General features: G+C 41.0%; 1 protein-coding gene across 1 annotated transcript in view; it reads right to left on the minus strand.

The window, feature by feature from the left end:
• Positions 1-27,713, minus strand: part of DIS3L2 (DIS3 like 3'-5' exoribonuclease 2) — a 180,499-nt gene that overhangs the window by 123,578 nt on the left and 29,208 nt on the right. The window lies entirely within an intron of this gene.

Consider the following 27,713-nt stretch of genomic DNA (forward strand, 5'->3'; position numbering starts at 1 on the left):
GAAAATCAGTACAGAATAAGAAATAACCTGCTAAATATTAAAATCACAAAGATACTGAATAACTCCATAACAGTGCCCTCCCGGTGACTGAGCTCCCCTCCAGCTGGTGTTGGTGTTTGCCAGGCAGATAATTCCCCAGAGCTCCTCCAAGGTCCCCAGTCCTCAGCATCAAACCCAGTACATGACAGCAGCAACTCATGCCGCCAGCAAGGCAAGTGAAGGGCCCTTTAAATGCAATAAAACAAGAGAAACAACTTCTTGGTAACACACTTTATATGATCTATATATTTGCTAGAAATAAGCATAAATAACTTCAGCAGGTGCTACCTGAGGGCAACTGTTCCAAGTAAGAAAATAGAAGTCAAAAAAACTCCACAGATTATTCTTTAGTAACTAAAAAGCAAATAAATCAAAATCAGACCTGTACAGGGAATACTTTTACAGCTTTACATACAAAGAATGTATGCAGTCATGCTTTCAAGCAGTATCCATTTCTTTGTAAGCTTTTCACAATACATAACAGAAATAAAATCAATTTTAAAATGGGGCTGAATTCAAGTCTTTAAAAATAAAAAACTCAAATGACATTGCTTCGAACTCTTGTTACCTTTTGTGACTCTTCTTTCCATCTTTATTTTCAGTTTTTAACATGTATATAATTTGTTACCATAGCAGATTTTGACTCAAACATTAAATTGTGATAAAAAAAGGGAAAAGGTTTGGCAGAAGGTGGGAAAATGGCTGATTATTAAAGCTGGCTACATTTGGTACATAAAATACTGACATACAATGGTCTGGGCAAGAACAGTCTATTAGATTAGAGAGCTGACAAGGCTCCACACGCTATGACTCTGCCAGTGTACCTATCCAAAAAGAAAACCAGTGTCAACAGTAATGTTTGGACCCTACCATGGTCAGATGTGGATCTCTTCAGCTCTTAAATTTCAATTGCACCAGATGTGTGCAAGTGTGCAACTGCAGCAGGAGTTCATTTCCTTCAACCCCTTCAAGTTCAGCCTGCGTTTTTTTCTCTCCTAGTCTCTCTTTGGAGAGTGTGAGATCTGCTTTGGGTCCTAAATTAGTATGTTTTCTATATGTAAAGCAGCAAATAACATCAAACAGATCTTAGGAAAGGAAACACTTCTCTAAAATGTGGCACTGGAGGGGCTGCGCTTGAAGAGTTTATGTGGTTATTAAAGAAGGCAGCAGATACAGATTTCATTTTAAATGCTCTGTGCTAAAAAATCGCTGTGATTCCCCCAAGCTAGAGGACACACACTGCTGCCACCAGCAGCACCATGATACCCCAGCTGTGACTATCTAAATCCCCAGTCACACATTTCCTTATGGATTTTCAAAAGTATTTTTCAGTAAAAAAATAGAGTCCACAAAACCATAACCTCCACACACAGTAGATCAGCAAAATGTCCAGATGCTGGCAAGCCTGGTTGATAGGATTTGTTTTCTTTTTATGGCCAAGACAGATCATTAAGGCTGACCTCATACATAACAGAGCAGGGAACTTCACCCAAAATTTCTCATATCACACCAAAAATTTAGAGAAGCTGTACATCAGAAGACTGGAAAGCTGCATAAGACTCTACAAAATCAGGATATCAGTGGATACAATTACTCCTTTAAGATGATCAGAGCTGTTGGCCAGCATGAGCTCATCACACAAATTCCAAAGAGCAGCTCTTCTGTCTATGAGCAGCAGAAAATCCAACCATGGCATATTAAGCATTTCTTACAAGTGGCATCTCAGATTCAAGAATCTGATGATATTGCATTCTCCTGTTTCCTTTAACATTATTGCAGCTTATCCATGGCATAATGCACACAGCTAGAACAGGTCAGTTCTGACCACAGACACAGAGTAAAGCAAATACACAATTGGCTCAGTCTATCCTGTGGTCATATGTGCAGTACAGAGTCCCATTCCCTGGCAATGCAGCTGACCCTGCATGGACCTAGAAAAATGGGATTCCCCCTTGTTACATATGCATGATATGTATGACACAAAAACATCATTAAAGCCCTTTAAAGGACCTTAACTTCCTGATCTGCGAAGTAAAATGTCAACCTTAGTTGTTATTTTTACAGGCTCTTCAACAATAATTTAAAAGAAGTTTTAATAAACATTTTGAAGAAAGCCAATTGTTTGTTTGGATGCCTGATCCTGAAGACAGTGTCCAAGTATGTTTTCTTCCAGCTTAAAGCAAACATCCCTGAACAAGCGTCAAGTAGAAACTTGATGCCCCACTGGTGACTGGTTTAGATTGCAAAGCCATAGCTGACAGAACACAAGATATTTGAATCAAAGCTCCATTTCAACCATAAGTATAATAAAAACCAGCTAGGGGGCAAAGCCACCCTGGCATGGACCTGTACAATCTGGACAGCAGAGCACCCAGCCCAGTCTTGAAGTAGCAATTGAATGACCAATTGTCCTTACTCAGGAGGAATTTGTTCCAACAGAAAACTGAACTGGGAATCTGTGCATCTGAAAGCATAGGAGTTACCTCCTGTGCTACAGAAGAAAAGGCCTCTTCTGCCCGAACCAATCTCATCTCTGTCCTGTTAGATCCCAGCTTTTCACAGACTTCCTACCTAAACCTCTACACAAAGTCCAGGCCTGGTTAATCTCAGATCAGGTACAGAGATTTTGCTGCTGCCTCCTCAATGTCTGTAAACTGAAACAGCTGAACATGACCAGTGATTTTCAATAATCTTTGAGCTATTAACCCCAGGCTCCTTCCAATAAATGTACCAAGCCCCCAAAGTGTTTAAGCCTGACACTAATAATTTTGAATTTTGTTTTTATTCACCTCTGATCCTTACAAGCAATCCATGAATCCTCATAGATCTGAAGAAATTACATGATTGCTGGACTAGACACAGCTGGACGAATGCACCTTGCATGGCTAAAAACTGCTAAAAACTTTCCATGTAAGGTCACTGCTTTCAATGGACCCTTGTGCAAAGAGACCTCCTTTGCTGAAAGCACCTGGCAGGTAAGGAAGCAGAATTATCTTCACTACAGGCAGTTTGGACACAGATTCAATAAAAATCAAATTCTTCATCTCACTCAAAAAGCTGATATTAAAAAGAGTATTTCCAGAAGGATACTGAGGCAGAATGGAGATTGTATTTCTACATAAATCAGTCAAAACCCTGTAAAGTGACTTCTAATGAGTACTCAAACTCAGAATGTGTAACTTGCCCAAAAGATTTTAGAATGACAAGGTATTAATGGTAACTCTCTTCACTAGGGAAGACAAAGAGGCTCCTCATGCTTGTACAGAAAGGTGCAGTCAATTCATCAGCAAGTGGGAGCTGAAGAAGGTTCACAGCACACAGAGAACTCACATTAGACAGGGAGGACTGAATAGGGGAACAGTTAGAAGAGAAATTAAGGTGTTAGCCCAAGTCCACCTTGGCTTGCAAACCAAGGTAAAATGCCTTTCTTCTGAAAAATACTTTGATAAAACACAACTTCTTCTTTACTCAAATGAAGTCAGTATGCTCTGCTGCTGATCCTCTCTGCAGTTGAGCCTTAGTTAAGCAACAAGTCTCAGAACCAGGTTAAAAGCAGTTATTTCAAAAGGAGGACAGCTGAAAACAGGGGCTTTGGACCAAATTACCATCCCCTTGTTAAAAGGGCCGTTGCTACCACAACACTGATACAAACACCACATTTCATACCAGGGCTGTGAACACCTGCACCTATTCCTCTCCCAGCTTCTGCCATATGAAACAGGCTCCACTTAAAAGCTGGTTCCCTAATGTTCCCTCACAAGGAGTGGGAACAGAGCCTGGCTAACACAAGGATGTTGTCACAGCTCCTACATAGATACCAGAGCCAAGCTACCATAAATACTGTGAGGAAGAGCTTTGATTTTCTGAAAAGAATAACCAAACAAAGGCTGCCTCACTCTAGCTCCTTCTTGGACAAAGAAAGGATGGCACTTACAAGAAAAGAAACACCTGTCCCAAGCACCCTTCCTTCTTTTCGTAATCCCACATACACCGAACAGTACTGGGAAGACAACAACTCAGTAAAAGTGACTAGTCTCAGTAGGAGCAATTATGGCATTACTTTTAAAATAACAATAATGTTATAGTGAGGAGGTTTGTTGAGATTTGAGATTGGATTTTTTTCATTACAATCATTTAATTCTAAATCACTGGAAACACTTGCTAACAGCCCCCAGGATAGCTATTTTATATTAACAGCACATTATGGTTTGCATTTCAGACATCACATTGGATGCAATAATCATACAAACATCCATATTAAAATCTCTCCCTCTTGCATAGGAAAAGACTACTTGTTCCTCCCTAATGGACTCTGTTGTTCCCAGATGTCTCATACAGTTTTGTCATAGCAGTCACTACAACATCATCCTGCTTGAGGATTCAAAGGGTAAATGACCTGAGTACACAAAGGCTTCTTGGAAACAGTGACTTTTCAGAATCTGCTCTGACTTGTACCCACTGCAGCAGATGAGAAGTGGAAAGGAAACAAATTAAATCTAAGGCTTGTGTTTTGAAAACAAAATATTGAGACAGATCTTCAGTATGGCCATCAAACCTGCTGAGACCCCAAAGCCATCCTGCCTGCCCTTCCCAGAATTCTGCAACTTCTCTGCTCAGACTAACCTGCAAAGTGAGCTTTTACTGTAGTGTTAATTCAAATAATCAAACTGAACATCCATGTTTAGTCCAACCTGAGCAGATAGCCCTACATCCAGGCTTGTCAGTCAGCTTCATGAAAAACAGATTTAACTGTAGAAAAAACCCTCATACCTCAAAACAGCCACCTCAACTCACTACTTCTTTCTGCTTCTACCAATAAACTTCATTCCTGAGCTGTTCACTTATCTCTCTGTGCTTCAGGCTGTACCAAAGCAATCCAGGTTACAGCATGCTCCCTCCAAGTCCACCTGAAATCCTTCCCCAACCATCTTGCACAAATAACCAGAAAAACAAGAGGAAAAGCATCAACAAGGAAAATTCTCAGGACTGACCTTTCTGAATCCTAAAGCCAAAACAAGAACTGTCTCCTCACCATGTATTTCCACTCCTTATCTGGTCTCTGACCTGTCATTTGCCTCTGAAAGCTCCCCATTCCCATTCCCTGGCCCTCATCCCACACCTACACTCTGCCTCCACACATGTTTATCTACACCTCATTATCACTGACCAGGAGACAGCTGCCTCTGCCCCTGTCTCTCCTCAGGTCTACGCCTGCCTTCACCCCCTTCCTGCCACTTCTCTGTGGTCTCCCTGGACCCACCTCTCCCAAGCCTGGCTCTTGCCCTGGGATCAGGACCGTGTTGCCTCAGGTCCATTTCATCTGGTTCTCCTAACAGATAAACAGCTCCATCTGTACACTCCTGCCTTTTGTACTCTGTAACAACTGCTGAGAAGCAGGAAAAAGCTGTCAGAAGTAGCTGTCCCTGCTCAGCACAGGTATCCCACATTTCATGGATCAACCACTGCTGAGGGTAGCAGTGTCAGAGGTATGGGGAAGGACAATGTCCTTGATTCCCTCACAGGGAACACTCTGCCACATCCTTTGTAGGCAAGCCAGCCCTGTTGGGAGTTGCTACCAAAGAGTTGTGTATTTCTATAGCCAGAGCAACAAACTTGTTCCACACTTTCCACTCCTGTTGCCACCCCCGAGATTTGATTTGGTGCAAAAAAACCCAGCCTCTATTTTCAGAATACCTCCCTATATTGCACTGACCTTCCCACACACATTTCCCAAGGTGCAGAAGTCCCTGGAGCAGAAGTGATCCAGCAAACACCTCTTCTCCCAGCTTCCCAGCCCACATGGTATTCTGTACAGCAAGATGTCACACTGATGAATCCTTAGCCATAGCCAATCTCTCAAGTGAGAAAAGTTTGACCCCAGAGGAGCACAAAAAGTTCACTTCAGCACCCAGCCTTTAACAACAACCAGGAATCAACCTCCCCCTGCACACTCACAAAATTCAAAGAAGCACAAACAGCTTCTTCATCTCCTACCAGCAAATTATTTTCATAAAAGAGGCCCTTAAAACTGGCAGCCTCCCTGCTGGACCCCAGTGAAATGTTCTTTGTACCTTGGGTCTTTGCAATGCCTGCTCCTCACAAGACCTCCCACTTTGGTGCATCTCATGAGCTGAGTGTTGCACTCCAGGCCACAGCGAACTGGAAACAAGAGTGCAATGCACAGGGCCCAGCTCTGAGGCTGCCAGAACATATTGGTTTGAAACATCACAGAAAATATTCAGCTCCATATTTTCAACAGTAGCCAGGAAGAAAATGCATGGAACAGTTTTGAGAACTGTTTTTCAAAAGTCATTTAAATCAAATTATGCCCCATCCACACCGGCAAGCAAAACCCTCTCTACTAACTGGAACTGCTTTTCTTTTCTTGTGTGTGTGTTCTTTTCTTTTCGGTTTAACTTTTTTTTTTTTTTTTTTTTTTCAAAAACTGTCTCCAAGCCATCTTTTTTCTGGTAATGTGCACAGGCACTGCAACACTACAAGAAGGGGTGCCAGGACAAAACCTATGATGCACAGACCCTAGAATAAATCACTCAAGAGGGGGGAATTAGAAGAAGAGCGTAACATAAGGCTACATCTTCAAAAGTACAATTCTCTGAAATCCCTGCATTGTCAGCACATTACTGCAAAAAGATACCCAGTTTTCATCTGATGTAAAGAAGCAGACAGGCTTTTGGATCATTTGCAACTTCAAGACAATACCATGAATCAATACATATTTTAAAAGATGCAATAATTACACAGAGCTTGCATGTAATCAGAAAAGAATCTACTTGTGCTGAGCGTGTATAATTTGAAAGCTGCAATGCCAAGCAAATCCACACCGTTGGCTTGCACAAACCAAAGTATTATCCATTACTGCCTTTTTTTAAAAAACAATACAAGCATGTATGAAAAACATATTTCCTGGAAACAATGATACTCTTTGAAGAGTTTTTCAAGATTTCACAAACCAAACAAGCCTGTACCTGCACGTGCCCGTAAGAAGAAAGCGGGCTGACAATGCAAACTAATCAAAAAGTACTGGAAGGACTATCCAAGATATTTGCATACCTATACTTCCCAAGGCTTGGAAGTTTTCTTCAGAACTGTATAAAATTATTTCCCATGTGTCTAAAAAAAACCTCCTACTGATCAACACTTTAACTCACCAAGGCAGGAAACAAATCAAGCAAAGATCTACATGTTGGTGCTGACACCCTCAGCCTCTCACTTGCAGCTTTTGTTCCTTTTCACTGGACTCTTAAGTGCCAGCTCCCAGGGGTCTCAGCCCCAGGCATGTTGGGACACACTTTCAAAGCCCAGAATGGGACACCTGGGACAAAGAACATACTGTTCAGGAAATCCACAAGGGCCAAGAAAAGCAATAGAAATTTCCACAGTTAGCTTGCATTACAAGTTGCCAGTAAGCCTCTTATTATGAAAACCCATAATTGGAAACTGTCATATTATAGAACAATTTATGGAAGTTTTAGGACTATGTATGCCCCAATGGGAACTTCCTTTGACTGGTGTGTTCCATCAGCCCAGGTCTGCTTATTTATTCACACAGTGGGATAAGAGCACCAGGAACCTAAACACGTCATCTCTGAAGCGTCACTGAGACTCCCACTCTTAGAAGTGCTTCAAATAGTTCATTTCTTAGCCTTTCCAGTCATCCATCTTCAGGCTGCATTCAGTCAACTGCTGGACTGTCCTGTCTTTATTTCTTTTCATCTTCTACAGGAACATTCTTGCACTTGTTTTGTGTTCCTCTGCTCCTCTGAAAATATGGAAGGCAAAACACAGCTGCTCTGGGCTGAGTGCATCCGACCATGCCCATCTCAACCCCATCAAAAGGGCTTGCCAAAATCAGTTCCTACTCCTATGGTCTCTACCTTATCACACCAGCGAAACTGGCATGTACATTAATTTCTAAATCAGATTTGAAATGCATTAACATATGGCTCCAGCCAAGAACAACAGCCTCCCCCACTGCCAGCACGATACTGTTAAAGTCACCCACACAAAACCACCCAGTGCTTCCTTTGCTAATAGTCACAGTTTGGTGTGAAGGTAAGGAGATCTGGTAACAGGTGATGGAGACACATTCCAGGAAACTTGTAGCACAGAAGACTGTAAATCCACTTTAACACTGTATTTTCCATGCAGAAGCCAGCAGGTACCATCTGACAGAGTGGTTCTAACCATGAGCAGCTCCATCCTCTAGAAATGGGCTGAGCCATAACTCCGCCTGTGTCCTGCCATGCTGTTCTGCTGCCACTTCCAGTCATGCACGCCAAGACCTCGATGAATCCAGCACCTTCCCCATCACCCCAGGACAGGCTGGAAAAGATTTGTGCTCAGGGGAAGCTGTGGCAGAACAGGGGCAGCCAGGCTGAAGAGGACCACCCACAGATGAAAGGAACTGGAGGAGATAATCCCTGCAAGCATGGTAAGTGAAGGAAAAGAAAAACAGATGATTCACTGAGGATTGAAAGAGAACAGCTTCCTCAAATGTTGAGACCTTTCTGTGTCCCTTTAAAGTTGTTTCTGAAGAGAAGACAAGCTGTGAGGTTAATGTACTGTTTCACTTGACTTGGTATCAGCAAATTCTGTCCCTGGACAGAATCTCACTGCAACATAGAGTACCAAAGGACTGTGGAAGAGAAGAGAGAGATGACAGTAGCACAGTTTTGCTCCAAAATTCCTGCAAATACAGGAAATACAGGCTGGGTTATCAAACTGGGAAGCTTCATCTGTGAGCTAAAACTGCTACAAGTCCATTTATTTGGACAAGGAGTCTTTGAATGCCAGTTAGAACGTGCAGGTGGGACTGATTTCATATTAAATCACTATTACTGGCAGGAAATCCCAAGCTTCCATATCCATCTTAGACTTTCAACAAGTTCCTTACAAAGTACATAAGGAAAGTAATTTTGTTCAAGGAAAATAACCCTGCTCTCAGCTGCCCATGAATTTGGAAACTCACTCAAGCCAAGTTGCCCAGTTTGCAGCACTTGACACTGTGCTAGGCAGACCTGCACACTCTGTCCTGAAGATGTCACACCTGAATTTCGCACAGCTGGCAAGGCAAAGTCCAAGTGTGAAAAGAAAGCTGAAAATATCAAAGCATGCACATGTGGTAAGGCAACAAACACAAATATCTAAATAATTTTCATATATTAAGTATTTTAGGTCACTCTGCTCCATAGGTACTAAAGAACAACAGGCCAAAAAAAAAAAACACATTAGGCAGTTGGAGGAGGCAGGTGTTCCAGGAAAAATGAGGGTGCATTTCCCCACTCAGAAAATGGGGATGATATTTGGTTTACATGCACATGTGAGGATTAATGTTTTCAAACACTTCAAAGCATAACTTCACTCCTGAGGCCTTATCAGAGACAATAACACATCAGTGAGGTTTCTACAAACAGAAGAAGGCTTTCCCTCTTCTTCTCACCCAGAGACCAAGGCTTAATCACAGATCCTGATCAGGGTTTCAGAACCCCAGATTTCACAGCAGGACTCACATAATTAAAGACCTGCATTAGTTTACTTACAGCTGCTGCTTGAAATCAAAACAGAATAGAAAGAAATGTCACACAGTTCTAAAACAAAACACCAATTATATTTTATGTTGGAATAAAAAAATATTCTTATTTCCACACAAAGCTAACAGGCTTATCACTAAACAGAATAATTATTGAATTCCTATTTAAAGATGACCTGAGACATCATTCAGTTGTATCACACCTAGAAATTAGAAGAGCAAAACAGAAGCAAAATCATGAATGACTCCACACTTATAACCATAGCATAGCTATCTCTTCATAATATTCAGGCACTTACTAATAAGAATTTTTGACAGTTTGATTATCGACGTCTTTCCAAAATTAGTTCATACCTTGGACAAAACATTTCAAACCAAAATTTTAGAACCAAATTATCTGGTTCCAAAATGTTTAGACAATTGTTACAATAACAAAATCCCTTGCAGTTTTCATTAAAATTTATTCACTGAACTTGCCTCCAGCAGCAAAACTAGTTCACCATGGTGTTCTCCAGAACCTGTGTGATTTTTTCTTATTATGCAGCTTCATCAATAACACACAATAGCAATGGTACCAAAAAAACTGATCTCATTTTAAAAATGAGCACAAAACCTGCCACAACAGAAGACATTCTAGAAGGAAAGGCACAAGAGCACCATCATTGGTCTGTCTCCAGGGAAGTGGTATGTCTGCCTATTCCTGCTGGAAGGCACAGGTTCTACACACCCCTACCTCTGATAAAATGCACCCTTCCCAGGGTTATTTGTTTTTCAGTTGTGCTTAGCTGTCCCAGTCAGAACCAGGCACACACACCATGCTGCACCAAACCATACACTACATTGTGGATGCTCAACAGAACTTTTAGGAAGCTTCTGTTAACAACAAAGCACATTAACAGAGGAGAATAGAGGAGCACAAGGTGACACAAAGATTGCATCTGAAGGGAGCCCATCTTAGTGGAAGTTAAAGCTAACTAGGACCTCAAGGCACAGTAAAGATGAGTGATGCTCAACATTTTGCTGAGAACTTATTTTGCTGCAGTGTTTCTTCTCCTTCCAGTGAAAAGAATCAGTATCACCAGGTGTCCTCCTGAAATAGGGCAGGGAATGACTGCTGGCATTTGCGTCACCAGGATCTGCTCACATTACTCGGTGACGAATCTCATTAACCAGCAGCACCTCAAGCAAAGAGTCTACAGCTCAGTTTGTTTGCATTTACCTTTAGCAACATGGCACACTTCATTAAATTTTGAAGCAGTGTTTATTAGAAGAGTAAAATGCATCAGCATCCACCACCAGGCTTCTCAGCATATTTTCATGACGTCAATGGTCAGGTTTATTTAATCCAGTGAAAATATACATTGATTGAACATGGTCTCGGAGCATCTTCTGCAGCACTGAAAAATGGACTCAATAGGAATGGCATATTTTTATTGCTTTCCCTCAGAAATAGATTTGCCATCACCATAAAAAAAGCCTTTTCCAGTGGTGGGAAGGGCTGGCCACTACAGAGTTCCCTGCTTCTTAATGCCAGGTACCTTCTGGTCTGTTTTTCCTGCCCAGCAACGAATGCTGTTCTGTCAAAAGCTTTTCCACAGAATGAATCAAAAGTTACACTCAATTGTTATAACTCAATTTAAAATGTAATGCAGGACATGGGACTAACACTGAGGGTTTCTCTTGTGCTACTTCCTTACAAGCTGAGTTTTGTTAACAAGAGATTTCAGGGTATACTTTACCTGTGTAACCTCAACTTACAAAGCAGTTCAGGTTTTCCTTCCCTCTCTCAAAATTCATTAAAAAGTCTTACTTGAGCTGAGATGTTGTACACAAGTTCTCTGCCAAGAACAAATTTTTACAGCTTAGTTTTAAGCTCCTTTAAAAAAATCCAGAAATTTATAATGGAAACACTGACAGTGCCCATAATCACAAGTACAGAAACTTTATTGCAATAGGTAGTTCGCATTCCATCCAAAAAGAAAAGTTGGTCTCTCAATCAAATTCCACATGCATTCTGTAACAATGGCCAATTATGAGATCAGTAAAAAGAGGTGCAAATAAAAAAATACTGGGGATTTAACCAGTGACTATGGCAGCATAAAGCCATCACCTTGGTCATTAAACTCTGATTGCGCAAGAGGCTTTTTTTTTTTTTTATAAAGTCTTGAATTACTTTATAACTCACTTCTCCTGGGCAAACTCTTCTCCTAGTGATCATCAAAGGCTAACTTGGCAAACCTTTGAATCATGCTTCCAAGTCCTAACAGCCTGGCCATTCCCAGATATTAGTAATACAGGATTTATATTCAGTTTTGTCAATTATGCCTCCTGGTTCAGCCTGATGAAGCCCACCACTACACATGTGCAGCTCAGTCACACAACAGCCAGATATTCCCACTGACAGACTCTACCCTACAACTTATCCTGAGTGCCTCAAGAGACCTTCTGTGTGCCAGTAGGAAATGGATGGCTGTACACTGCAGCAAACTGCATCTCACAGGCTATGCAAAAGCAGTGATGAGCTTCCTACATGCCCAGAAGAGTTAGTTGTACTCCAAGCAGAAAGCATAAGGATTCACCATTAGCAATACATTCCTCTCCATATTCTGAACACACTTCCAAGTCTCTTAAACATGCAGCAAAGACTGAAACACAAAACGCAGAAATACAAGAAAAATTATGCACTTGGTTACATTAAAAAGGTACAAAGCCAAGGTGCTAATGGGCCACGTGGGGAAGCAGAACAGCAACAAATGTTAAGCCCATTCAACACGCTTGCAAAATAAATCTGAGAATCACAAAATTCAGAAACACGGCTCAAAAACATGTGACTGTGAACTAGCCTTGACACCTGCTTATGTCATTAATAAAATATTTAATATATGAAAAACAGTGGGTTTTCAAAAGTGCCTTAACCAGCGCCGAAATGCGTTAGTCATCCAAGAAGAACTCTCACTTGAGCACTGGAAATTACAGAACAAGGAAATCAAACCTTCACAAGAAAGCCAGCTCAAATGCTAAATCTGGACTGTGCTTACCTGCAAACATTCATTACCAACAATGACAGATTGCTAATCCTTTTAACCAGAAGGGAAAAGACTATCCCTCCCCTGCAATACATTGTGTACAATTATTGGATCTGAGACAGGCAGCTACACTGGACTTTCAGTACCTTCATTAAACAAGCCCAGGAAATTCAAAGCTGCTTCATACAGATCAAATGAACTCAAAGCAATCTTCACTTCTTCAGTCTTTCCCACTGGGTAAAAGTAAGTATGGGATGACATTTAATAATTTTCCTTACCTAGAAGTTGTTATTTGAATAATACTTAGAAATTAAACTGCAATACAGTAAATGTGTTAATGATAAATTGTTTAAGCAATTTGACAAAAGGAAAAATGCACCCAGCAAAAAAGTCAGACTGTTCCAAGAAATTAGGAAAGAAATTTATGTTCATTACAGCTATTTAAATATAATTTAAATAAACTGATTCCACAACAACTTCTCCCATGTAACTTAAAAGGTCTTCAAAAGTATATTCTTGAAACTCCACAAGTGACAGCACTAAATCTCAGTTTCACTTCATCTCAGGGAAGTTTGGAAAGCAGCCTCTGGAAACAGTACTGCTGCTCTGCAACTCACCAATGAGTTTATGTTTATCTTGTTAAGAAAGAAAAAATTAGCCCTTTCATATACACATACTTTTAAGATAATAGGATTTTCTTCACAGCTTCAAGTTAGGCACTGAAGTACTTTGTTATGATTAGTTTTATCACATTGAATCCAAATGCTTTGGATTATTAACCAACTCTTCTGACAGGTCTCCAATAATGAAACACACCATACAGCTTACACTGACTCACCATTCATCTTAGCTGATAAAACAGGAAAGGAAGATGGCCAAAATCTCAGAGCCTACCCAGGGCAGTCCACAGCTTTAGGAACCCCCTTTCATTTGCTTTCTCACCAGCAAAAGCAGTTTATTTGTTGGCTTTAACATGTCAAACTTCACACTTGCCTGCTCCCATTCCACCCATCGATGGCACGTACCACATCTAAGACTATCAGTACCCAACGCACCTACATTGTCTTAAGAGCTAAGGACATGTGAAAAGCAAGTTAATGCCCTCTCAAGTAAAACATTAGGTCCACCACTTCCTTGTTGCTAAAAACCTCCTTAAATTCCCTTGTTTCGAAATACCTGTTGACCCTTGAAGCTAATTTGCTGGTAAAACATGTACCCTGCCACAACTGTGCCATAACACCATCAGGAAAACCCTTCACACAACAGTTTGTCCTCAGGCTGCTGAAGATGCAAACTGAAATCCCACTGCTCCATTTGGGACCCAAGTTACCACTTCCACCTCCACAGTTTGGCCATGCTGGGCCCTGGCACTGAGGGATGGAGGACGTGCAGAGTCAAAATAAGTGAAGGAAGTTACAGAGGGATGGAGATTGGCAATGTGAAGGCTGAAACATGCACTCCCACCTCAGTCTACCCATCGTCACCCACAGGCTGTGGAATAAAGCACTTCATAAACCCTACTGCAATTCCACACACTGGGTGAAATCCAATGACACGAGGAAGTTGCATGTAAGCCATTGGGGGCAACTGCATTTCTTGTGATTGAGCAACTCTAACAAGCTGGGGAATACTCGCTCCATCCCTGCAACACCCCCCTCCAGACACCAGTTTTTACAGTCCCTGATCCAAAGCAAATTCAGAGGGACACAAGGTACACAAAATCATCCGGTGATAAGCATTTGTTCACAGCGAAACAATTGAGCGGAAGGATTTGTCTCGTTAAACACACAAAAGGTTATCGAGGACCCACCAGTTCACACCACCTCTTCCAGCTCCAGGGAGGGACAGGATCCCACCCCACAACAATCACCTGCGCCGCCAGCCATCAGCAGACACGGCCAGGCACCTCCACCAAAGGCATCCTTCCCCTAAGGATTCACACATCCAAACCCTCCCAGAGAGGCTTCTGCAGAACAAAGGCTATTGGCAAACTTCACATCAAGTGCATGATCAAACCTGCTTCCTTGTAAAATGTTAACAGCACTCCACCAAAATAAAACTAAGCAAGTTCTCAGTTCTTAACTAATAATTTTCCTTCTAATTTGACCACACTGTAAAGTTGCCTTTAAAACCTCCCACAAGTTATTTCATTGCACCTTGCAAAGTCCTTGGAGTATAATTAAAATCTTCTACCCAAGCTCTGGGTTTGAATGGGTTTCATAATTTCTTAACAGAATATTACTTGATTTGCCTAACACAATCCATACAGCCCCTATTTATCAAACCTTTAGTCTAGGCTTCTTAAAAATAAAGCAAATACTTTATAAACTGGATGAAAACCAGTTTCACTTCTCACACTATTCAACTGTGTGCCTCTTGTTTTCTTCTCTCATCATGGCTTTATGAGCTGCTCCCCCAAATTACACTGCAAATGACACTGAAGAAAGTTACAGATCTGTAATTGAAAGATGCAACTCAGACATTTAACAGCTTCAAAACTACCAAGAGTATTCAACAATGAGCTAGGATCCATCAGCCCTAGAAGCACTGAGACCTGACCTAAAGAAAAACAGAAAGCTGCTATGGTGCTTTAGAGGTTAAGGTAAATTAATACATAGAACAGTCTCACTATAGAAACTTTCTCACCAGTATATTTGCAACAAGTCATATAAAATATATGGATATTGCAACTGAGGTACTATGAAACAAGTATGCTGCAATCCTCCCAGTACAAAAAGCAGTCTTTGTTTAATGGTAAAACACTGGATTTTTAGTACTGCAAGTTAGTACAGCATACGAGCTCAAAAACTTGCAAGCTTCAGTTCATCTAATTATGCATTGTTTAGGAATTTAAACCACTATTGTTTTCTTGGAGCAGTCACAAATTGCCACACAAACACCAGTGTACTCTTGACCTCCACAGGGAGTGGCTCATTCCCATCTGACATGCCAACAAACCGCTCAGGATGAAGTTTCCCCATCACTGGCCTAACACGCTCATCTCTCATATCAACACTGTCACGTGCATTTGTATGATTTACTACATCCTAAAGGTATCCACCTCTAATGAACATTAACTTTTCCAAAGTAACCTCCAAAAGTTTAAATATCTCCTAAAGACTACGACTATTTCCTTCTCTTCTCTTCCTCCCATAGCCAAGTGCAAGTACATGTGTTAAAATTCCACCCTGCAGTCACCAGCTGCAATCTCGTAAGTAAGAGAAAATTCTTCAGGTAAGTCCCTCAACAGGTACAACAGGATGAAATGAAACATTTCAACACACAGCATTTTAGTTTAATTTGAGAAAAGTCACAGAGTGGACTTACCAAACTTTGTCCATAGAACACTGACTTCAAAACAAACCTCTGAGCTCAGTTTTCTGCCCCAAACAAGCTTTACTGTAGACCTGCACTCACCTCTCTAATCTTGTAACACAAAAGGTTGACTAACCTCAGCTTTAACTATAGCGTTAACACAAGCATGAATATCCTGCAATGTGTAATGCAGTAAGGCATGATTTAAACATTGTTCAGCAAAAATTTAAAAAATAATTTCTGTCTATATTAGTTTTGAATTATGAATGATGCATGAACAGTTCACTCATTTATTTTGTATTTATTTCTGCACAGCGAGAATATCAGAGCAACGGTGCTTGGAAAAAATCTGACAATTTTGGGGTAGAACTTTTTTCACAGCCATGGATGAAAAACAATTAATGCTTGGGAGAGTGTATTTTTATTGTGAAGAAAATGTTATGTATTCCCAGTAAAGAAATAAAGCAACTTCCCCTGGCATATCTTAAGGAAGAGCAGCGATTTTGCTAACATATTACTTTTCATTTCAGAGCTGAGGGGACACAACACAGACAGGACAATACTTACCCCAATGCTGTTCTGACTAACTCTGAAAAAAAGACCTGAAAAAATTTAAGAGGTGACAGCAACTAATAAAGAAACACCTATGGCAAATTTTAAATATAATGCTGATGTTTTTCATAATTTGTTTTTTAGTCATGTAACCCTATAATGTACAGTACATCCAGCTGTACATTCAGCTGGAAAAACATTTTACACTAGAAATAGTCAACAGAGTTGACCATAGAGCATTTCCTGGGGTGTCTTGCTATCCAGGACATAGGAACCATGCTACACCCTCCTCCCATCTGCAAAGGGCAAGAGGTTTTTTCTTTAATAGAGTCAAGGACACAGAGCTGCTCATCAGAGGCAAGTACTTCCTCTCATGCTGGTCCCTCTCCTCACCCAAGCGACATGGACCAGCCTGTGCAACCAGCTACTCCTATGCAAGAATTTTAGACTGAGGCACAGTGCAGAGCATGGCACTGGGGCCAGGAGGAGGGGTAGGAGGGAGCACACCCAGCCTGCTGAGAAGCAGAGGTGTTGAGGCAAGTCATGAAGACAAAAGGATCCGGATGTCAAGTATCCGAAGGAAGAGTATTTGACAAATACTTAGTGCTTTCTAAAGTAATCAACCCTAAGCTGGTGAAATCACAGCGTTTAATCAGAGGCTGATGTGCCAGTGTTGGGAGCTGTATTTCCTAATACCTCAAAGCCCTGCACAAAGAGTTATGTCTATTTTGCTGTCTGTCATTTTGTACGACGCCCTTCCCTCAAGCACCGGTCTTCAGAACGCATTAGACATTGTTAGAGGAGATTAATTTAACTGCAGATTATTTTTTGATTATTTTTTTCCTTTCTTTCACAAAGCACTTAACAGAAATCAGTGCTTGGGAACTGAAGCTGTGAAGCACAGCCTATCCGTTTATTTGTGATCATAGCAACTAATTGCTCAAAGAGGAGCCTCGGGCCCCAGGACCATTCCCACGTCCCTGAAGCTGGCTGCTGCAATGATGTGCCACTCATCCCCAAAAAAACAGTGTTGTTAAAGTGCTTGAGTGGCTTTGCAGGTCCAGAGGGCAGACAGCTGGATAACTGACCACTGGATAACGCTGACTCCTTCAATGGCAAAAGACAATGGCGGGAAAAATAAAAAATCAATTCTGACATGTGGTAGTGCTTTTTTGTTAGCAAAAAGTTTGTCCAAGGTCTCAATCAGCTCATAGGAAATTCCTGTGTAGCTGGAGACACTGCCCTGACAAGGCCAGCCTTCCCCTCCCAGTTCTTCCTTGATTTGACAGCCACAGCTGCCACCACACCTAGTCTTTGGACTCCGTTATATCTCAGCACTGATAGGAGTCACCCCATGGGAAAGTAGGATAGTGGGACTGATGTCAGGTACTATGAAGAGCATTTTCCTTTTCAGCTTCAAAAATTTTGAACCTTACAGGAGCCACCCGCTCCTATGCTATTTTTTGAGTTCCTACAAATGAATTTTAACAATGCATATCCTGCCAGGAAACGTTACCATGCATTAGTGATAAACCATTAGATAAAAAAGGTAAATTAAGTTTCCAAGACACGAATCTCAGCTGATAAACATATTACATCCACAGCTTAACAATTGTGCAGAGAAGAAAAGGAAGAAAGCATTTTTAGAGAAAGTTTCGGAATGGGGGGGGGATAGAAGAAAGAGTAGATAAAGTAATGCCATCCTGTCAAAATACTGCTCAGACTATGCATGAAGCACAGCTATGAAATTAAACCAGATTAAACTAATGGCCATCCACTAACCTTGGGTATGTCCACATGGTACAACACAGACCTGAAGAGCAGCTCAGGCACCACATGTCTTGCCAACACAGCACTCTCTCATGGCACCAGCTCCCTGCTCAGCTGGATAAATAAACTAGAGCCAGACAAGCCATTCATTCTCCTTCAGTGGTGATGCTGCACAGCTCTGCAGTCCAGGAGGCAGCAGCTCTGCTCCCAGCCAGGTGACACAGCCAGGCACAGTCACCAGAAAGGAGCGCTGGGACATTCCCCCTGGATGCTGCTCTAATATGGAGATAGTGCAAGGAAGCTGCCTCTCTAATACCAGCAAGGCAGTTGTACATTTAAGGGCCAGCTGCAAGACACAGGCTGAGGGGAAAAGCATTGCAAAGCTTTGCAGCTGCCAGACTGCTCTGCCCAGAGCACGAGCCTAAAGGTCAGGGCAAGAAAGAGACTCTTGAAATGGGCAGAGAGCTGTTCCCAAGGCTGTCGAGCTGTGCAGGACATGGGTCCCACAGGATTGTCAGACACAGCTGGGCTATGCCCAGATCTGTTGTTCACAGACCCTTTAGAAAGGATGCTTGTCAAGGGATAAGCTCTCAGACTTGCACCAAAGGGAGAAGAGCTACAAGTCCAAACCTAAGCCAGACCAGCACAGCAGTTGTAATTACTGCAAGAGGCTACAGCTGCAAACCTAATCTTCACAGAAGAAAAAGAACAACCTAACCAATCTGACATCAAAAGGAGTGATAAAACCCGGCGGAAATTTACTTTACTGCAAAAAAATTCTAGGACGGCACAGAGGTGAGCGACCTAGCTACCGTCCTTGAGACTTTTACCAGAACTCCCCACGCCCTGAACAGTCATTAGGTCAGGAAGAAAGAAAAGCTGCTGAAATATTCCTTCCACTTCACACAAGTCCTTTGGACTTTCCCCAGACAGCACCAACCTGGCAAACATTACACCATGAGGGATTGAAAGAGATCACAAGAGAGATGCCAGTTTCTATAGAGCTTGCCAGCAAAAGTAGCCAATGTTCATTCCAACAAACAAGCCAAAAGCAAGGAGACTGAGAAGAAAAGGACGTCCTGGCAGCTAATTAGTGAAAGCATAACAGTCAGAACTTCCAAGCACCAACAAGAACTAAGCAGGATATACAACTTTATGCAGGATTATTTTCACACAGAACAGAGAACGTGTCTGGGGAATTCTTCACCAGTCACTTTTTGCGACCAAAATACACAAGCACTAATTAGATCATGCCAAGACTTCATTTTCACACTTCCAAAGCTGCTCAATTAAAAGTATGTGTTTTGGCACTGCTCTCTGTTTCAAAACAATTTAGACAAAGCTAAAAACAAAGAAATGCTTCAACCCCAGGAGGTGACACAGCTGAAGATGGATGAATCAATAGCATACTGGAAACCTAAAAGGCTCATAAGCAACACAGACAGACCTACTTTCATGAAGCAGATATTGCCTGATATGACAGAACACAGAATACAAAAAAACCCCAACAATTAAAAAGAAATAAAAATAGTGAGAAAGTAAGGAAATTATTTTTTTCAGCAAAGTTGGTAGATCAGCTCTGCCTTGCAGTATTTTCTTAGATCATTACCAACATTTTTAAAGAGCCTCCAGGTAGTTAAGGCTAGGGTAAAAACTGGAAAGGGCAGGTAGAACCAGGGACCTTCAAAAACCCACACCAGATGTCTTACCAGCGAGCACATGCTGGGGAATGATGTCATGTCCACAGCTACTGAAGCTGTGAGGAATTTGTGGGAAAAGATAATCAGGAGGAATTTTAATTTCTCTTTCAGTGTTCTGAGTGGCATTTTTTAAATATGAAACTTGATTCACAGTATCAGCTGCAATTCTTCAAGATACTACAGAAACAGAGACTGTCACAGCTACAGGTTCCAGGACATTGATTTGTATATTGAAGGATAATCCCAAATAGCAAGCAAGAAAGACTTCCTGTGTTAGCAGTGTTAAGAAAACTGCTATTGATGCACATAAATCACTGACCACCTTGCACTGCATGATAGTGCACCAAGACCAGACTCATTCCCAGTTCTTGTGATGCACAGCAGTTAGGACATAAGTTTCAGAAATCTGGGGAGAAGGGATCCCCCTCAAAGCAAGTAACATCACAAAGCCAGGCCAGGAGAAAGTGGGGGGCCAGGAGATCTCCTCAACCTGGCTGCACTTTGCCTCATCGGGAGGATGACACAGGAACAGTGTCTGGGAGAAGGCAAAACTGTTCCAGCTCTCTGAAGGAGCAGCATGCTGACTCAAAACCTGCCTATTAGGCTGCAGATACCTTTATCTTAGATGGTTACAAATTACCAACAACAAATCTAATGCATCCCATCCCTGATGACAAATATCCTTCTTATCTCTGAGAACCACGTGGTTACAAATGAGGTTCCACATCCTACCCCAAAGAACCTGTTGTAGAAAAATCCCTGTCACTCCTCCAGCAGCTGCAATTCTTCATTTACATAAATCACCCCTATTTTAGATTCCTTGTCCCTCTGATTTATGGCCTTAAGAAAAATAAACATGAGTTAAGGAAACAAGGGAAAAGAGTTAATGAGCCAAACTCAGTAGTTTTGACCACATGTAAATACTGCAGCCAACTGCTGTTTCTCTGACAGCCAATAACAAGAGCAAACATGCAAATAGATATGTAGAAGTTTTCCTATTCCTAAGAACTTAGGGATACAGTCCAAAACCACATCACCTCAGGACTTAAAGATCATCAGGTTTTTAGTGTCACAGCAGCTCATTTCACCAGCTATCAAGCTAAATTAGGAATATAGTCTACTTTAAAAAAACAGAGTATGACATTCAATGTACCAAGTTTAGGCCAGATGATGCTTTTAGTATGAGTACAGTTGATTTAAATTTATTCCTAATTATGCAGATCAGAAAGAAACCCAGACTACAGAAAATCTGGATAGTCTCTCAAGAAAGCATTTATAAAAAGTTAAGTGAGTTTAATGTGCATGATTTTCTAAAAACCAATCCCATCACAACAGGTATCCTGACTCTTATAAGGTGCAGGCTCCAAATACTCATGTGATATCACCAAATAAGTCTCCAAACTGGCAAAAAACAAACAGTTCTAAGAAATACTAATTCCACAGGAACCAAGAACTAAGAAAAGTCCAAAATGATAGTGGTTATATAAGAGATTGGATTAAGAATAATCTACTGTGATGTGTGCATATTTACAGAAGACTTGGAAGAACAAAGTTTAAAACAATCACTTGAAGAAAAGTTAGTTGTTAAAGGAAACAATTTGCTGTACTAGATTATATTTATGTGACCAAGAAAAAAGTAGTGAGCAGGAGCAGACACCAGGTATTAAATGCTGGCTTGACTCCTCTTCTAAAGTAAGATCAGATGCTCCAAGAGCATTTCCCTCAATGCAAGATGAAGCTCTTTGAGCAACACACACTGAAATTTAGCAGTATCTCACACAGCCTAAACTCACTCCCATCTGCTATTATTACACTGGGGACGTAACAACTGACCACATGTCATGAATGATTATTTAATGTTTAATTGTTCACCTAAGAGAAACGTTTTTATCTTATTCTGTGGCTGTGCAGCCAAACCACAGCTGCAATGTGACTCTGTCTGCACTGGTAGGACAGGATGCAGACAGTCAGTAAAAAGAAGTTTGTCTTCCGACCTAACCAAACAATTTGCCTTTTAATATCACTCTTTCTCAGCACAGAATGAGGAAGAATAAAAAGAATATTAGACTCTTCAAAACCTCCGCCCTGTACCTTTCTTGTGATTTTATTATTCAGAATCCTGGTTTTGGCTTTACCATCTGAGAGAGAGGCAGGAAAGGCACTTCTCAGGAAGGCAAGGTTGCTTGCAGCATCCAAATGGCTGGTGTTTCTGCCTCCTTGTTTTGCACATGCAGGGGGAACAAGGGCTGAATGCAGCACTGGGTCATGGCAATCTCACAGAATCCAGATCATTACAGTAATTATATCATTATATACCATAAAGAGCATGCCAGTGCTTGCTATTAAAACTGGCTGTGTTAAGATGTCAGTTGATTCACTTCAAGTGATATTTGATTAACAAAATGTCATAATGACATCTGTGAGAAAGCAAATGCAATGCCACATGTCTCAGTGAGCAGCACCTCCTATTCTCTCAGCTTTTCTGCCACCAATCTACTGCACTGCTGCTCCAAACCCAGTGAGTTTGCAGCTCAGCAAAGCCTGGGAAGAGCCATGCCAGCTCACAGCAAAGGCCCAGCAGTGTGGAACAACATGTGGCCATCCAAAGAACAGCACAATTAGAAAGTTAGCATGTAATTAAGCTTTTCCAGATTCCACCAATTTGTGGTTTGGGGATTTGCCAAGATGGGGAAGGATATGCACACACTTGTGTGTGACCATCAACTTACAGCCCTCACTGTAAAGCCTACAGCAAAACAAATTAAAAAACCAAAACAACTGCCCTTCCTCCCTGAGGGCATCCATCAACCTTTCAGATTTGCTAGAGCTCTGCTTTTCTGGACATCTTCCTAGCTGGCTTCTTAGGCTTCCCACTTTACTCCTGAATATCATGAATTACACTTGAATGCTTTTTGTGTGCCAGAACACTTACTATTTCAATAATGACTTCTCCAGAACTTTTTTTTTATTATTATGAATGTAATGTTTCCAAACAACATTCTTGATTGTTAGACTCAAACAGCCTTGCTGTGATAACCCTCTAAGAACCTCATCTCCTCCTGAGTTACTGTTATCTTTACATTAGCTGCAAGATTTTGAGAAGAAACTGAGTCTCAGAAGAATTTGGTTGAAATGAATTATTATTCAGCAGGACAAATCCAAAGCTAGCATCCCCTCTGGACAACTAATGCTTCATAGGTTTTCACCAACAGTGGGAGGCAGTGACTTGCCAGGATACGTAGCTCTGTTCAAACTATACGTGGTGATATTTGTGATGACTGTTTAAATCAAATTGTTCCTTCTTCACATTTGTTTGTAATTATGCCAATAATAGTCACAGCTGGGAAAAGTGAATTGTACTTCATATCTTCTGTACAGAAAGTGTTTAAATATTTATCTGTGATGTATGGCTCAGAAGAGGGAGCTTGAAGATCTCCTGCTGCACTGCATTGCATCTGACAGCTCAGTGTTGAACAGAACATGTGCTTTCATGAGCTATGAAGCATTACTATTTCTATCATTGTTGGACACTTTATGGCTAAAATGTTGGACCCATTATCCTATTATCCAGCAACACACACTGTACCTAATGAACAGCTCTATATCCTTGGCCTTAGAGACCTTCTGTCAAGATCAAAGGAACTGGAAACTGTGCAAAGAAATACTGCAAACTGATAAGGAAATTATTCATAAAACAACAACAAGAGAGGCACTCATTTGCACTAATTTCTAAGAAACTGTAGGTTAATCAGGAATTATTTTATCTGCATATACAGTATATTTATGCAAAACTGGAGACCTCACTGGCATATTGTAGCAAGCAACAGGGAGTTAGACCCCAAAATTCTTTTTTGTAAGTTTTGGGCATCACCAAGGCCTTGTCTGGGTACTATTTTCAGACTAAGACTAAAATTTCAGCTGTAGCGTGCAATACATGAGACGGTTGTCATGAAAAACATTCCACGTTATAAACTACTACTCTAAAAGCACCAGGGATTGGGCCAGGAATCCAAGCCCCAAGTGATATCAAATGACTTATTATGCTATTTCCTTCCACAAAAGAAATTACATCTTGCAAGAAAAACCAAAACAGATACCTGAAATTAAACAAATTCTGTCTGGCAATTAAGCAGGCGGCAAAAGAGCAAAAAGAGGCTGTAAGGAAAAAACAGGTTAAGTTTATCCTCTATACTGACACACTGCTTCCCTCCTTAATGAGCCTAAAAAATATTGCTGTAATCATAATATCAACATTTTCTTTGACTTCAGTAATTATACACAGTATAATTGAAGCTTCTGAAATTGATGTATGCACAACTCCATAAAATATACTAAGAACCCAGGGGTAGAAGTTAAAGCAGTAAAAAGCAGTCAAGAAATAAAGCACCATTTTTCTTCTTTATCAGAGTAATTAACAAGGACTGAGGTAAATCCTGTCACTGGCTATCTTTTATTGTGATGTTCTTCCAGGAGATAAAGGCACAGACTCAGGGAAACCCTACAGCTTGAAGTCAGGAGACAGTCTTGCAAACTGCAGCGATACTCTGACTTCATTCGCTAAGAGTAGGTTAAGTACCTGGAAAAACAGCCTAAGTCAAATACCTTGCTTTGCAAAAGCTAAATATTTGAAAGTTACCATAGCACCTCAATATTCCCAAGATGTAACACAAGAGGACAGGAGAGGAACTTCTGAAAGGCGGCCTCCAAATGCGGTCACCGCAACGCAGACCGCTCAAGCCTGGCAGGAAGCTGATGGCCACCTCCTTCAGGAGAGCAAGATAACAAGTTCCAGGGACAAAAAGTCTCTCCGTCAAGTCTGTGGTGCCACACTGAAATTGCTGGCCCTTGATCAGAACTAATAGTAAGCAGAGAATTATGAACTGACAAACTGATCATTGCTGAACAGAGCGCAGCTCTCAGAGTGGATGTGTGAACAAACAGAGCTTTAAGAGCAGACAGAAAAAGCACAGGGAGGACAGGACCACAGTAGTTCATCCAAGCAATTGATGCACATGCTGGGAAGGACACAATGTTGAGAAATTCAAGCCTGATAAATTTCCCACCACTGAGCCAAGAAGTAGAAGGCTGGAGAGAGAAAATATTGCTGTCTCTCTCAAGAAGATATTACATAAATTATAACCACACATCCAGAGTATTTCACCATCCCCTTACATTTCACTGTGGCATTTATACCTGTGTGTAGGGTATCACCATTACTGCTCAGTGGGACACTGAAGTCCCTGAAGAAAATGCTCTCCAACTGGTGTCTCTTCCCTCACAGGCACTTCACCTGCAATGAACAACTCACCAGGGACAGGGCAGCTCCTAATTTTCTCAGCAATTCAAGCAAACACACAGGTTTTTCTGTCCAAAATCCAGAGCTTGTTACCAGTCACAGGTTTTCCCTTTTCCTCCCATTTACACATATAAATTGAACTGAGGTGCCAGCTAAGTCCTGCCTTTACTGGAACACAGCAATACACTGTGACTGCAGCAGGAGAAGGTGCATGAAACCACCTGCTCTAGCAACAGGAAGATCTTCCCTCAGAGCATCCAGAGGCCATCCAGGGTGCTGGAAACCCAGAATACACAGACTGAACACATTGCTGAAATAACAGCCTTATCTTGTGCAAGAAGATGGTACAGCAGCAAAAGCCCAGCTCAGTTCTCAGTGGAGCACTGGGTAATGTGTTGGGAATAGAGAACCATAAAAATAATCAGCACACACATCTCAATCCTAACAAACCAATATGTACAGAGCCTGTAAAGCCTCCTCTGAGAGCATCAGTTATACCATATATCTGATTTACATTTTTCAGAGAAACAACTGAAGCTCTTCAGCTTGTTACAAAGGCCCAACGGGAAGGAGAAAACCCTCAATACACCTAAGTGGCAGCTTTGCAGCAGCATGAGACTAAACAAATGGAAAAAACTAAAATAGCTTCTGACAGTTTATCATTAATCAGTATGAATTACTTGGCAGAAGGCAGTATCTTTCAGTGCAATTTAGTGGCACCTTTCCCAAAGAACTAATACAAACATGAGCACATAGCAAGAGATTTGGGGAGCAGGGGAAAAGGAATGTCATCGTTGATTGAGTTGTTGATGGCAAGAAACAAAAAATGAGACTACACAGGGCAGCACCTGTGTGGCTGAAAAACATGACTGGCATGTTCCAGCTACTTCATTTGGCAAGGGTAAATTCACCACAGAAGAATCATAATCATATTACAAAACACTGAAGTCTTTTGAATAGCTTCCTTGCAGTCAGATACCACTTCTCTAACAGTTCTATTTATTCATGCATTTTGCCAGAACAGAGATAACATTCTGAATGCTTCCTCTTGTATTCATAAAAGATCATTACTGAACATATGAAGGTATGAGAATAGAAAAGAGAGGGAGAGGCATTATCTTTGTTTAGAAATGGATATAAATGGAAAACTGCAGACAAAGCTTCCAGCTCAGGCAATCTCCATCAAGCCTACGAAGAAGCCCTTGTGCTGGCAGGTCCTAGCAAAGGATCCAAGCATCCAAACTATTCCATTTTTCCATCTATATGAAATGGTTTAATACAAAAGATAATTTGCCTATATGGAATTGATGACTAAAACACATAGTTATCAACATAATTTTAATGAACTTGAAGTCTTGAACAGCTATCGAAGAAATTTTGCTTTGACCCTCAAAACTAGTTCTCAGAGATTACTGAGATAGCAGCAGACCTCTTTCTTTTATTTGTATATGGATATAACTGTAATACCTTAGAAACCACTTATGATTGCCTTTTGTATTAGGTTTAGTTTTGTACTTAGGTGTGTCAATAAACACTCAGGTAATTCACTTATTTTAGGCATACTTACTTAAAAGGAAGAGACAAATTCTAATATGTCTCAAACCATCATTTCAATTGTTATTAGATTTAACAGTACAGGTAGATGGTTCAGCAAATGACCAGACTTGGCAAGAAGTCTTGCATTTGCAAGTCTAAAATCACATAACTTCAAGCAAAGACAGGCAGAGAAGGTAGCTACACTAAGTAAAAGCACCAGGCCAAAGTAGTTCAGACCAGGCCCCATTCTGCTGGAAATATCCTTTTGTCCAAAAGATCTATGACAGTCTCTAAACTCTTTAGAAGAGTTCAAAAACCATGTTTGGAAAACAATTTGTGGTGATTCTGTCATGCTTACATGTAAAAAGCCATGATAAAATTGCTAACTGTATCTTCATCTCCCATCAACTTGAGAAAGGGAGCAAAAACTGCCCTTGCATAGTAGTGTTTAAAGATAAACCTGCAAACAAGATAAAATTATCCAGATATTTGAAAGGACAAAGTTTGATTGGGGAATGAAGTTTTATCAGCGGGGAAAAAAAATCCCAGACAGTGATCTTACTGAAATCCTCAGACATGAAAATGAAAGCAATTGTCCCATATTTGCATTGCTTCAGTCATTTCACACATGCTTCATTCATATTAAGAAGGGTATTACCACAAAATCTGGAGCTGTGACAAGATAAGCTTTTCATGGACTGAGGATCCAAAAATTAGAGAGAATTAATCATAACTAAAGCTTTGTGAACAACACTTGTCAAATACATAAGCAATTGCAAACACCTACACAGTGCTATCCAAAACACCACAGCATGAAGACAGCCAAATAGCAAATACCAAAAGTCACCTCTGACAAATGTGCTTGGAATCAGCCTCATCATCAGACTTTCCCATACAGTGATAATGAAGGCCATTCCATGCAAAGGATG

Source organism: Ammospiza nelsoni, chromosome 10, assembly GCF_027579445.1.
Source record: "Ammospiza nelsoni isolate bAmmNel1 chromosome 10, bAmmNel1.pri, whole genome shotgun sequence".
NCBI lineage: Eukaryota > Metazoa > Chordata > Aves > Passeriformes > Passerellidae > Ammospiza > Ammospiza nelsoni.